The following is a 14,439-nucleotide window of genomic DNA, read 5'->3' on the forward strand; positions in this document are numbered from 1 at the left end:
CCATGGGAGATTGGAACAGTGGGTGCCAACATGTGCAGATGCGTTAAGTCTCTCTTACATAAAAGGGCACAGTATTTGCATAGAAACCAATGCCCATCCTCTCTACACTTTCAGTCATGTTCATTACATGCAATACACTATAGAATGTAAGTGCTGTGCACTTATTATATTATTCAGAGAATTATGATGAGGAGAAAATTTACACACTCAGTGCTGATAATTTTTGTTTGTTTGCTTCGAGATAGGTTCTCACTCTAGACCAGGCTGACCTGGAATTCACTAGGTAGTCTCAGGGTGGCCTCGAACTCATGGCGATCCTCCTACCTCTCCCTCCAAAGTGCTGGGATTAAAGGTGTGCGCCACCACGCTAGGCTCCGATAAAAAAATTTTTTCAGGTATTTTCTATCCCAGGTTCTCTGAATACAAAGACGTGGATCTTGCGCGTACAGGGTACTGACTTACTATGTAATGGCACTTCTACGACGAGTCTGACGCAGACGCATACAAGCAAGGAACGGAACGGTGGTTGTGTGTGTGTATGTGGGGGGCACTCATGGCATGCATGAGGCATATGCTTGCGAGATGCACTGTGTGACGTGGTACGTAGACATTCCTTAACTCACTAGATAGAATTCATGTCAAGTTTCTTACTGCAATAATACAAAATAGCCACAAAGGAAGGGTGATGATGTTCTCACTGGAACCAAGGAAAGTGATCTCAGCCCACCTGTTCTCCTGCCTCATCGCCCATCACTGGCCCTTCAAGGGAGCATATGCTGGGGGCATCCGGGGATGGGGGAGGGGAAGCTTCATAGCAGTGCATGCAAAACACTTGTGACCACAACCCATACAAAGAAAGAGATCACAGTGCCGTCCACGGAGCGCTGGAAGGAAGCTTTATCGAATCGCCCCCAAGTGTGACACGCGACAGTGGCATCTATCACGCTCTTGTCTGTTTCTAAACAATGGCCATCATCCTCTTAATCCATTTCAGGGTTCACAAATGGACCCAAGCCTGCAATTTTCAAAACTACTGTTCTTAACAAAAGTTGAGTTTTTATAATGAAAGATAGGCTAGGTGAGGGGAGGAAAGGCAATGGGGGGTATGGGAAAAGATAACAAGAAGTACAGAAAAGGAGAATGCAGGGAAGAGAGGTGAGAAAGCTGCCAGGGGCAGGGGAGGACCCAGCATTGGCCTGAAGCCATTTGGATCTGGTCTAGAGAGACAACAGCCCACAACAAGAGCAGTCAGGGGCCTGGAGGGATGGCTTAGTGGTTAACGTTCTTGCATGCAAAGCCAAAGTACCTTGGTTCAATTCCCCAGGACCCACGTAAACCAGATGTACAAGGTGGCATGCACCTGGAGTTCGTTTGCAGTGGCTAGAGGCCCTGGCACGCCCATTCTTTCTCTGTCTCTCAAATAAGTAAAAAAAAAAAAAAAATTAAATGAGCAGTCAGAGAGGGCTTCTCCAAAGAGGTGTCTCAGATATCAGCCCATAGGGGATGACCAGGAGCTCAGAACATGGAAGATAAGGATGAGGGAAGAGGGGAAACAAACATAGATCCAGGGCTAGAGCAGTGGCTCTGTGGTTAAAGGTGCTTGCTTGCACAGCCTGACAGCCCAAGTTTGACTCCCCAGTACCCACAAAAAGCCAGATGCACATAGTAGTGCACGCATCTGGAATTCATTAACAATGGCAAGAGGCCCTGATGCACCCATTCCCAACCTCATTATCTTCCTCTCTGGCTCTCTGTCCTCCAAAATAAGTATTTTATAAAACAACCACAGCATGCCAGGCACGTGTCATGCACACACGATGGCAGCAGCAGCTTTGCTCATCCCATGCATGGACTCTGTGAGTAGGGAAGGCCTCCTTTTACACTTGAGAAAGTCCAGAGGAATGACCGGTAACTTGTCCAAAATCATTCAGCCAATGAGTTATGATATGGGATCCGCAGCAAGACTGCCTGACTCCAAGGTCACCTGTTCAACAACCAGGCTTTGCAAGCAATCCTCGCAACACCCATGCAAGCTATGCGGCTTCTTTGTTTACGGGATGATACCCGCTGAGAGGTGACTTAGCACAGCTGCAAAGCCTGACTTGAAATAGCAGAAAGTGAGAATCAGCAGAGTATGTGGCAGCAATGGGTCCTGGGGACCCAACCTATGAGGTGGGATGGTTTTATCTGGGTACTATGTCTAGCGTACGGAGCCAGCACCATCCTTGGCCCACTCAGCCTTCAACTTATCATGTCAGGTGATCAAGACATTCTCTTGCTATCACATATAATGATCCAGAAAAGGTCAAACATATAATAAGAGACCAGCAGCTGATATTAATAGTAAGGAAAGGTAAGAGGCCAGCCACCCACAAGGGTGGCTGGTTGCTGGCCAGGGAGCTACAGTGCCATAAAGTCTCTTGCTTAGCATTCCAGGCATCACCTACGACAGATCTTCTGCATTTCATATCAATTCTTGACTCATTTCTTCCACAATGAGTCCACTACTCAACCTATAATTTTCAAAAATCAGGTTGAGGGTAACAACCTGCTGTTTCCGTGTAATAATTACTACCTGTCTCTGGTGTACGAGAGAAGATAAGGACCCACGGTGGCCAGGAGCTGACTGCTCCACACTCACCGTATTTCTGCAGCTCAGCTGCCACAAGCCCCCAGCTCACACACCTGAAGGACAAGAAAGAGCATCGCCATGCAAAATGTAAGGATGTCTCTAGACCATAGGGGTTTGTCCTTGGCCTGGGAAGCCACGTAGACTAGAGAAACTTGCCATTTATCCTTGTCTAGTGTGCACTGAGTGGACTGGTCATTGAGGTGTCCTTCAAGGGAGTGACTTATAACCTGGCCAAATTTATCCTCACAGTGTTCAGGCGACATGCACAGCAAATTGTCCCTCAGTCCCAACGACATGACTGTTCAGTGGCTGACAACTGTTTGCAGTTCTCAATTGATGCCCTGCCTTGATATTCATTGAGGAGAGACATGTTTCCACCACTGGCATCCACACTTTCATTTTTACACTCCTTTCATGAAACCACAAATAAAGGAGACAAACTATTCAAATGAATTGCCCACAGGCAGGCAAGTTTCCTGCCTTAATAAAACCTCTGGCTGGAGCGTGTAGCTCAAGAAATATTCATTTGTAAGCCAGTGCTTAAGGGTCTCAAGGTGGGGTGCAAAAAGTGGTTTAGGGACACCATTTCATAATGCACACAAGGGGAGAGAGGTATCAAAGTTGAAAATGCAATGCTGCTGGTCCCAAATCTCCCAACCTCTTCTAATCTGTTTCAAACCTTGTCCACACTAAACACTTGCTCATTATCTTTTTGGCTTTCCCCTCACCCACTAAGAACAGCTATAAGCTGTTCAAAATCATACAGATCTGGTCATTAAGAGATTTCCCATAAATGACATGCATATCGGCACCAATTTCTCCTGTCAGACATCACTAATCCATCACAGCACCCTTTGAAGCTAAGCCTGGAAGCAGCCTTGGAGCCCTCTCTATAGGATTCCAGGCAGCCCCCATTATCAGCTGTGATGAAATCCATCCATCGGCTACCCTTGATCTAGTCCATGTCTTACTGGTGCCTTTTCAAAGTCTTCGCAGGTTAACCTAACTGAAAGGCTTGTTGAGTTTGTACATGAGTGCATAAGATGCCCAGGGTTATCACACCACACAAGAATAGCCAATAGGGAAAAAGAAGGCTGGGGAGACGGGTGGGAAAGTGCTTCCCAGGTCTAAGAAGGAGTCTGTAAAAAGTATGGTTTGGAGTTCAGTGTCCTGAGAGAAATGTGAGTGAGAGAGGCTGAGCCAATCGGGGATGACATGGATTTAGCTGAGGACGTAGGGGCACATAAAATGATGCCAGGAAATCTAGAAGTTTCCAGGTGTTCACTGGGGTACTCAGGGGAATGCTGGCCTAGCATCTTTCCTCCGCATGTCCACACATGCCATTATGATCCCGTTCCACCGCCCCAGATCTCCAGCTCTTGCATACTTAAATCATAGTCTTGTTCCTTCCAGCATGGGCCCTCCACCCCCTCCCTTTTGGGGTCATTGTGACAGTCTCTTGTTGTCCACGCTGCTGCCCAAGGTTCAAAGACATGACTCTGGCACGTGGCCGTCTGCCCCGCAGAACCTGACCTTCTAGCGCCACGTCCGAGAAGGAGTGCATCGACAGCTCCAGACTTCAGGTCCGTAACACTAAGGTCCAGTCCGGCCTCTGCCCTCTCTGGCTGTGTGACTTGGCAGGTCTCCTCCTACCGGTTTCTCACTGCTGGGGAGCACGCCAGGCTCCTTGTGGTCCCCCTGCCTTTTCCCAGCCTTGCTTTGTCCAGAGAGTCGGCGGCCAGCTCCGCGGCCACCCACGGCGTCCACCCTCTGTGCGTTCGCATCCCCACACTGCGGAACCTCTTCAAAGTCACATGCCCAGGCCTAATCCTGTCTCACAGCTCTGGAAGCACAGGCTTTCAACAGTCTATCTGAAATGTCCCTGTCCCACTCCAGAGCAGTACCCTCTTTCCCCTTAAAACAAACTGTCCCTGCAGATGCGCTTACAATGAATGCCACATCCTCCCCGACTCCCGCCCCACCTCTGTCACCCACAACCCCAGCAGTGTGGCCTCCTCCAAGCACCTAGGGCTGAGGTTTCCTTGTCTTACAAGTTTATGGCTTTGAAAATGCGAGGACTTTGCTCTGACCTTCCCATGCTGTATCCACAGGCCCCCAGACTATGTTTGGCGTCTGAGGTGGGCTCAGTCTTTGTTGGATGGGTGCTCAGAAAAGCAGGAGAAAGCAGGTCGTTAAGAACATGGCTTTGTGCCAACACCATATGAAATGCTGGTCCCCCATGAACTGGGAGTTAGGAAATCAAGTTGGATTTTAGGAGCTCTATTTATAAGTAAAGGAATCACAGAGGGTTTGGTTTAAATAGAGAGTCCAGGTCAGATACCCGGGGTCGGGAAGCTCAGAGGCAAGGTGCAGGGTCCCTATGAAGATGCTTAAGGAGCCAGGCTACGTCTAAGAACGTCTAGAAGAGGTAGGAGGCTGTCTCGGGGCTTGGGCATGTGCCTCATGAAGTAGCGTCTGAGATGGACACAAAGTCTTTGACAAGGTAGCACCTAGCCTGGTTGTGCCCAGCAGCTGCCTGAGGTGGCTCAGACCCAGAGAGGTGGGCATGGGGAAGGGAGGCTTCCATCTGCCAGACTTCTCAGCCCAGGCTATGAGGCATTCCTGCCTCAAACACACCCCCAGGATAAATAAGAGCTTCACTATGGTTTAACCTCCTTTTACCAAGTCAAGTCTTTCTGAATTGAAAGGTTAGCACAATTCTGGTAATTATACTGTATCCTGTCTTAATTGACTCTAATTGCTCATTTGCATCTCAATACTGGAATTGTGCCTGGGGGGAGGGGGGGCTGCCCCTGACTTCCAGAACACAACCATTTATTTCATAGCACAGAGATTATCTGGTCATGGCAAAGGCCACCAAGTGCAGAAGGGCCGCCCTCCCTAAGTTTTTCAGGATAATGAGGTCAATTGGAAAGTGGAGCTTTGCTCCAAAGGCATTTGGAAAGCAACTTGATGAAGGGACAAAAGTCCAGGTCTATGCTGTCAGCAGATCCTACACACTGGGCAGCTCAGGCAAGTCCACTCCCTCTCTACAGAGAAGACAAGGGATGGGGGAGGTGCTAATCCAAACTCGAATCACTCTGGTATTACATCTCAGATTTTGATTCACATCCAGGTGTTATATGTGTAGTACTTACCTCGTATCTTCTATCAAACAATATGATTTTATACTAATAAGTGAGAAAACCTAATTTCTACCCTAAATAGCAAAGTTATCTCTAAACACAATTAGAATGTGATTCTTATGCAGAGAAAATAAAATGTGAGGACATTGGAGCCAAAGGCCACGTGACTGGGGAAATGGCCCAGCTGGTAAAGTGCTTGCTGTGCGTGTATGCGGCGTGAGTTTAGATGCCTAGCACCCACACACAGCTGGGTGTGGTGGTGTCTGCCTATGATCCCAGTAGTAAGGAGGTGGAGACAGGAGGATCTCCCGGGGTTTGCTGGTTAAGCTTGTCTAGCCCAATCACTAATCAGTGAGAGACCCTGTCCCCAAGGGTAAGGTGGAAAGGGATGAGGAAGATACCCAATATCAAGCTCTGACCCCCACGTACACAAACAGGCAGCCATGCGTAGATGGACAAGCACTGCACCCGTGAACACGAAGGGTGTGTTCTGTCTGTACTCAAAGAAGTCCGAAGCTTGAGAGAGGCGCTAGGGGTAACGTAAGCTTTAGGAAATGGGACAGGGGAGTGACTATCTCACAGTGCAGCTGGGCGCTCTTCCTTTCGCACCCAGATGCTGCTAAAATCACCCTGAGGACCACAGGCAGGAAGAATCCCTTCTGTAGTTGTGGGGAAAACAAGGGAAATGTTTTCTGAGGTCCTTCCCAGCTCTTTGTGTGTATGTGCATTTATGCATGTTCGCGTGTGTGTGTGTGTAGGTGTGTGTGTGTGTAGGTGTGTGTGTAGGTGTGTATGAAGACCAGAGGACAACTTGGAGTGTTGTTTCTCAGGTACTGTCCACCTTTATCAGACAGGCAGTCTGTCTAACCTGGACCTCACTAGGCAGGCTAGAATGGCTGGCCAGTGACCTTCCTGTCTCTACACCCCCAGCACTGGGATGACAAGCCCACTGCCGGCTTATTTACCTGGGTTCTGGGGACACAGGCCTTCACATTGGCAAGGCAAACACTTCACTGTCTGAGGAGCTCCTCGGGCCCTGCTTCCAGTCCTTTCTGAGAGAACAATCCATTTTCAGATGCAACCCTTCTAAAGAACCAGGTGCCCCGGGAAGTCCCCAGGGTCCCAGTATGGGTTTGGGTTGGGCCCTGTGTGAACCTGCTACCTGGAGCCTTGGAAGATGCCTCTGTTTGCTGAACACCACCTACTGGCTCCTCTCATATGTCCAGTCCATCTTCATATCACATATATTGATCATATGTCCAGTCCATCTTCATATCACATAAATTGGCTCCCCTTGCATTTTTCAGACAAAGCAGCTCCAAGACCAGCGAGGTAGCTTGTCCAGGGTCACAGAGATGGAAGCACTCCGAAGCCCATAACTCTGCACCGCACACGCTCCAGCTTCTGCCTGTTCCTAGTGCTTGTGGTCTCCTCTAGTCATCCTGAACCTCAAGCCTCTAGCTCGCCTGACTCATCAGCAGCTTGTGACTGTCTACTGCCCCATGCAGTCCTCTTTCTAAACTTCCCTTGCAGCTGGCCCTGCAGCTGTATCTGGGGTACTTCTGCCTGTCCCATATTGTTGGAAAGCACAGCACTGAATATCCAGGCTTTAGATAGTCATTCTTACTACTGGTATCATTCTATCAGGTTGTCCTCTGGCCTAGCTTCTTGGGGAGCACTACCTAAATTCCCAGGAGAGATCACTCTACCACTTGCCAAATGTTTGTGTGCATCACCTCTACTGTTGCAGTCAGCTTTGTGTTGTTGGGAGAAAACACCCGACCAAGAGCAGCTTGTGGGAGGAAAGGGTTTATTTTGGCTTACAGACTCAAGGGGAAGCTCTATGATGGCAGGGGAAATGATGGCATGAGCAGAGGGTGAACATCACCTCATGGCCAACATCAGGTGGACAATAGCAGCAGGAGAGTGTGCCAAACACTGGCAAGGGGAAGCTGGCTATAACACCCATAAGCCCGACCCAACAATACAACACCTTCAGAAGGATCCAATTCCCAAATTGCCATCAGCTGGGGACCTAGCATTCAGAACACATAAGTTTATGGGGGACACATGCAACAAACCACCACATCTACCAAGGCACTGCTCATCTTTAGAAAGAAGATGCTAAGAAAAATAAATTTCTGAAGATGGGATTACCATGGACATCTTTGGCCTCCTCATAATTTTTGCCTCTTACAGAAATACTACTCTGGGACATCTTAACAAGATTTGTAAATGCTGGCAATAAATTTCTGCCAAAGTAACTAGATTCTAAATAGGGAACTAGGGAAATGGACCAGTGGGTAAAATGCTTACTACGCAAGTATGAGGATCTAAGTTCAAATCCCCAGCATTCATGTACATGACACTGAGAGGATGAGCAGGAGGCAGACTGGTCCCTTGGGCTGTCTGACTAGCTTACCTAGCTGAATCCATGAAGGTTGGGGTCAGTGTGAGACCCTGCCTCAGGAAATAAGGGAGTGAGTAGCTGAGTCAGATACTTGACATGGACTTCCGGCCTCCGCACACATGTGAACATGTGCACCTACGTACGTTTGTTCCCTTTACAAATATCCATGCCACATATACGTGCATGTGCAAAATTAATGTTTTCCACAAGAAAACAGTGGTATATTCCAAGGAGACAATGCTATTTTAACAATGTCCTGATAGATCCATGGGGAGCTGAAGTTATCATTCTGGGGTCATAGCAAGTGGTTTTCCATGAGTTACAGAGACTACAATGCTACAAGAAAAGAAAAGGAAAGGAAAAGAAAAAAGCATCATTCCTGAATTAGGTGGAGGAGGAGGAGGGGAAGGTTTTGAGGGACAGTGTCAAGGGAGATGAGCAAGCCCCACCCAGTGCTCACTGCACCACCATGTAAACACCCCACCTCTGCTCTCTCTTACGCAGTAACAAAACCCCTCCTTTTAAAAAAAATTTGTAGTGCCGAATGAAGGTAGAACCCAGGGCTTGATTCATACCAGGTTGCAGTATATCTCCAGTCCCAAACCCTCTTATATTTGACTGAACCCATGGCTGTCTAGGAAAACGGAGAGAGAGAGAGAGAGATTCCCCAGCCTTTTCTTATAGTTAGGTGGTTACGCGACTACATCTGGACAATAAGGGCTAAAGAGCAATGCTAGGTATACCTTCCAGGTCATGACCCTAAAAGAAAGGGCTGGATCCTATCCTCCCTTCTTGCCTTCTCTCAAGCTGAAATGAAGACAAAGTCTTTTAGGTTGTGGAACTGTGGCCAGTACCCTACTGAAGCCATGGCAGATGAACAGAGAGGGTGGGGTCCCGGAAGCTGGCCTGGCGCAGGAGAGGGGAGGAAGTGATCATGCTTCTGCTCTTCTCTGAGGCCCCTTGACACAGTCAAACATGGAGGCTAGATGTCCAGCTGCTGTGGCTTTGGGGAGGTCCTGTTCTCACTCCAGGTCTGGGTCATTTTTGTTAGATGAAGGGACTGGGTGAGATGATTCACATTTTTCCCTTCTAAAGAGAAGATTCTAAGGCTCGTGAGGGTGGGTCCAAGGATGACCATATTAACACACAAAGCCAACCTGGAAGACTGAAGAACAGGAAGTCTCCAGGAAGGTCCAGTGTGTAAGATTAAAGAGGGCTGCTAAAGACACCATGGTCTCTCAGGAAGCTAACCTTCCTCACCACGGTCAGGAGCTGAGGAGCTGCATTTGGTGTGGGGTCTGTTGTCAGGCACCACGTGCAGGTATGCTTAGAAGACCCCCAAGGCTTCCTGAGCTTCTGTCTTCCTCACGTATGAACAGAGGGCGGTGCTCACACGCGTGGTAAAGACGAGGGCAGGTCACAGGCTGTCTTCAATCGGTAATAAGCAAGGCCGGGATAGCCTTGGCTGCCCACCAACAGTGAGCAAAACCTCTCCCACCCAGTGAACGAGTGGCCGTGGCTGGCAGAGAACAATATGTCTGGGGTTCCAGACAGCAGGCAAAGAGGCTAGAGTCCATCTCAGTTGAGCTGTGAGGGGAACAGTACCAACTCCAGCCAACAGCTGTGGCAGGTGAGCAACCTATGGACAGGTGGGTTTAGATGGGAAAGGAGGAACTGCACCAGGACGCAGCCCAGAAACATCAAGTTCGAACGTGGGCTAGAAGACATTTGACAGCCGGGCTAACAGGAACAACAGGTCCTGGCTGTGTCCATCGCAAACAAATATGACAGGAAGGACCTTTGCCCAGTACAAACAGAGAGGCTAAGGACAGTGATCATGGTGAATCTATGTGACATGTAGTGAACCTGGCGAGGAAGGAGCGTGGGCTCCCTGCAGAGGAGTCCATGGTCGCCAGGGGCACGGGCCTGGCGTGTGGAGGCTTGAGATGCCGATGCGGAAAGACCATTCCCAGCGCTGGCAGGCCATGGGGGAAGGGATCTCTGGGGGCTGGGGCACAGCAGACCAGTGGAGCCCCGGGAATGCTGCTGTTTCTTCTCCACGATGGCCGAGGCTCACTGCAACGCTGAGGTCTTAGTTGGCCACCAGAAGCACAGGATTAGAAGGAAAAGTACTGAGTTCCGAGACCATTGAGATGCCAACTACTGATGGGACTAATGTTTACTGTCTGCTGTGTGCTTTGTTCTTAGGCTACTTAGCCACAGAAGCAGGAGCTGTGGCCATGCTCATGTCGTGGAAGCGGAAACTAAGAAAGGGAAGTGTCAGCCTGTGAGTGAACAGACAGGAAAGGAAGGATTCCAGTTCTGATCCATCTCACTGCAAAGCCACATGCCGTCAACAAGGGATCCATGGGGAGTTTGTGCCCTGCCTTCCTGCTGTGACCCAGCCAGGGTCATCTCACACCATGACTTCCCCTGTTCCCTGAGCAAACCCCACCCTCCCCTGCCTGCAAGCGTTTGCTTTATTCCACCCTTTCTTCCTCAGTAATCTTCCCAAATAATGCCACCTTTAACGCCAGTGCAATGGCCATGTCTCCCAGGACCCAGCATTATCCATCCAGGCTGAATGCACAGCACTACCCGTTATACAGCCCAAGGCAAGCAAGGCAGTTAATAGCATGCAGACGCGGGGCTGGCCTCGACTTCGGAAAATGTGAATCCAGCCTCTGCTACTTTCTGTGTATGTGACTGACTTTTGGCTAATGAACTCTGTCCCTTTGGCCCTCAGGGTTTTACTATGAAATGCAGGCGATAGTTCCCACTGAAAGGCAGGATAGAAAATTTTAAAGTAAACTTAGTGAAGAAACAGCTGGTTGCTACAGCTAGGGGACAGCCTGAGCTGTATATTCAGAAAGGAGTAAATCAAAAATAGGCTAAAAGATAGGCTGCAGGTGGCCCAAGATATGGGTTGGTCGGGTCAACCTAAACTTTGTGTCCCGGGAAGAGGATAAACAAAAATACAGTTTTGAGAAAAACCAAAATAATAAAATAGTTTCCCAAGACAGCCTGACCAAGGACTTAAACTCTGGTTATGCACAAATAAGATATGTAGACATAACTGTACAAGCTTTGCAAATACCCTTGTGAAACCCCCTCCCCTTTCCCTTCCTTGCTAAGAAGCCTATAAAAAGAAACACCCAATAGGGCTCAGGGTCGACTCCTCTGTCTCCTGCATGAGATACGTGTCGACCCCAGAGCTCTGGTTTCCCGAATAAAGCCTCATGCTTTTGCAGCAAGTTTGGTCTCCCGTGTGTCTTTGGGTGCGTGCTATCTCGAGACTTGAGTGAAGGTCTCCCTCTGGGAGTCGTTCACCACCTCTATAGCGCGTGTGGGAATTAAACAAGGCATTGTCCACATGTAGCGTAGTGGCTTAGCACATCAGCCTTTGGTAAACAGCTCCATTCCTCCCTTTTATTGAGCTGTATTTCGTTCTACTTAGTAATACTGTTATGTGAGCCAGCATCCCACAACTACAACGTAATACCTGAGAGAAACAACTTAAGAGAAGGGAAGGTTGATTTTGGCCCATATGGTTGCATGGTCTTGTTGTTTTGTGCTTGTGGAAGCACCATGGCAGGAGCGTATGTTTAACCTCGTGGTGGTCAGGAAAGGGAGAGGGAAGGAGAGAGAGAGAGAGAGAGAGAGAGAGAGAGAGAGAGAGAGAGAATCTCTCTCGACATCAAAGGCACACGCCCAGTGACCCGATTTCCTCCCAACACTAGGCAACACCTACCAAAGGCTCCACCCCCTCCCAACATTGCCACAGCTGGTGCCAGGCTTGTAACGCATGGGCCTTTGGAGAAGATTCAGGACCGAGACTGTAACAGCTGCTGGCATAGCTGGCTAGCCCTGCCCTTGACGCGTCCCTTGAAGCTAAGAGCTGTATTCATCCTCACAGGCTCTGAGACTCTTCTTGCAAATGTGCCCACTGTAAATAATGAATGGATAAACAGCTTCAGACCTGGGTGCCTGAGTAAGAACCCAGTAAGTGAACAAAATAGGACACAATCCCACAGGTCTGCCATGGGCCTCTGGTGCAGATGGTCTGTGTTTGTGATTCAGCCTCTCCTGAGAATAATTTTTTTTCTAAAGCACATTTTGCTGAGATCCAGCTGCAGACAGTGGGGTTCACTGAGGCCACTGTGGCTATGTCCTTGTGCTCCGTTCTGAGAGCGAGCTGAAGCTGATGAATGGGCCAGTCCCCGTCCTTAAGGGACATTTGACTGACTTGACAACAGACCCTAGTGACGGCCGATTAAGGGACCCACAGTTGCGTGGAGGGCAGCTTGGCGCGGGGCGTATCAGAGAACTGCTTCTGGAGCTGGCCTTAAGGGGAACAGCATGTCTCTGGGGTTCCAGAGTACAGAACTGGAATGCACTGTGTGAACAAAGTCCTTAAGCCTCATGGCCTCAGGACCTGGAGCATGCAGAGCCTGTCAGCCTGGGAAAAAGGCACCTCAGGGACAGAAGCCAGCCCCACATGCCAGGGTGACATGGTCCTGAAATAGCAGCCAGGCTCATTAGCATGGCTGGACCTAATTTTAATCCTTGTCCTCGGGATATCTAAAGACCCCTGGGTGGGGAGGCTCGTGTTTAAGCCGATTTCATGGTGAATTAAGATTAGCTATGGAGTCAATGGTATTGATTTTTACAGAGCTCCACCGGAAAGGCTGCAAAAATGAAAACAAATCCAAAAACAAGTCCAAGCAACATAAATACTCCATACCATGCCGAGTCAACCTTACCCTGGCATTAGGAGCTATTATGGCCTGGAATACACAACCAGTACCTTGGTTAATAATGATTTAAGTTCCATCCATCTTCTTGGACCAGAAGCTAGTGTCACCATAGCAACCAAGTGCACCGTGAAAACACATTTCCCTGGAGTGGATTTATCAGTAGGGGAATGCTGCTGGAAGGAGAAATGCCACCCGACACCCCCAGCTCTCTGAAGCACGCGTGCAGAGAGGGAGCGGTGGACAGTCAAGGGCCTGGGTAGGACCCCAGCTTCTGCTGAGACCCCGCAGGCACTCCTCCCCTCAAAATAGACTGTACTTAACCATCTCCCGGGTCAAGAAGTGGGGCTCTCCTGGGCCTTCTCTCAGGGATCTGGAGCCACGTGAATCCTTCACAGGTCTCCTCCTCTTGGTGAAACATGCTCCTTCCAAAATGACTCCTTTTTTTGAGGACAAATCTGTGCTTACCTCCCTTTCCAGCCTCTATTGACAGCACTTAGTGTCAACTCCCACCTCCCTCTTTAGCTGCCATTCCAGAAGACACCAGGGCCACCCTTAAAACGCCAGCCTAATGGTTTCTTGGCATTTGTCTTCATTCTGTCTTGACAGATTTAAAAGTTTCCTTTGGGCTACAGAGATGGCTTCGCAGTTAAGATGCTTGCCTGCAAAGCCTAAGGACTGAGCCAGGTTTGATTCCCCAGCACCCATATAAGCCAGATGTACAAGGTGGCACATCCATCTGGAGTTTGTTTGCAGTGACTAGAGGCACCCATTCTCCCTCTCTCTATCTGCGTCTCCCCCACCTTCTCAAATGAATCAATAAATAAAATATTTAAAAATTTTCTTCATTAGACTTCTTTTTTTCTTTCCTTCCTCCATTTTTAAAATCTCTTTCAGATTCTATTTCTTCATGCATCCCCTTAATTTAAACAAACAACTCTGATTTTTTTTTTGAAAAGACATTAAAGAGTTGGGGGGTGTTGCTCAGTGGTTAAAAGTAATTGATGCACAAGCCTGGCAACCGGAGTTCAGACCCCCAGAATCCACGGAAAGCTGGACACAACAGTACAGGTGTCTAAGGTCCCAGTGCTCCCAGGACAATGGGAGGTGGAGCTTGGAGAAGCCCATAGCTCTTGGGCCAGTTAGCCTGGAATTTGCAATAGCAAAGCAAGAGAGACCCTGTCTCAAACAAGTTGGAAGGTAAGGACCGATACTTCGAGTCACACACACACATACACACACACACACCATAGAAGTAGGAGAGGGACTAGTTAGAAAGAAGAAGGGGAACAGTGGGAAGGTAAAGAGACAGTAGTGGGGTGAATACGATCAACTATATTACATACATGCATAACATGAAAATAAAAATGAAGCAACTTTGATCATTATCTCTTAAGCACCAGACAGTGTATGGGAGTGTGTTGGGCACAAGAGTGAGCTCCAGCCTCTGGCTCCAAGCATACTTACTTCTAAGCTGTTTCTAGAAAGCCCGGTCTC

At 48.7% G+C, this 14,439-nt stretch overlaps 1 protein-coding gene across 2 annotated transcripts in view; it reads right to left on the bottom strand.

Annotated features, from left to right (window-relative positions):
* Window positions 1-14,439, bottom strand: part of Slc6a11 (solute carrier family 6 member 11) — a 142,001-nt gene that overhangs the window by 72,338 nt on the left and 55,224 nt on the right. The gene's annotated exons all lie outside the window — the stretch shown is intronic.

This window comes from Jaculus jaculus, chromosome 14 (genome assembly GCF_020740685.1).
Source record: "Jaculus jaculus isolate mJacJac1 chromosome 14, mJacJac1.mat.Y.cur, whole genome shotgun sequence".
In the NCBI taxonomy this organism is placed as follows: Eukaryota; Metazoa; Chordata; class Mammalia; order Rodentia; family Dipodidae; genus Jaculus; species Jaculus jaculus.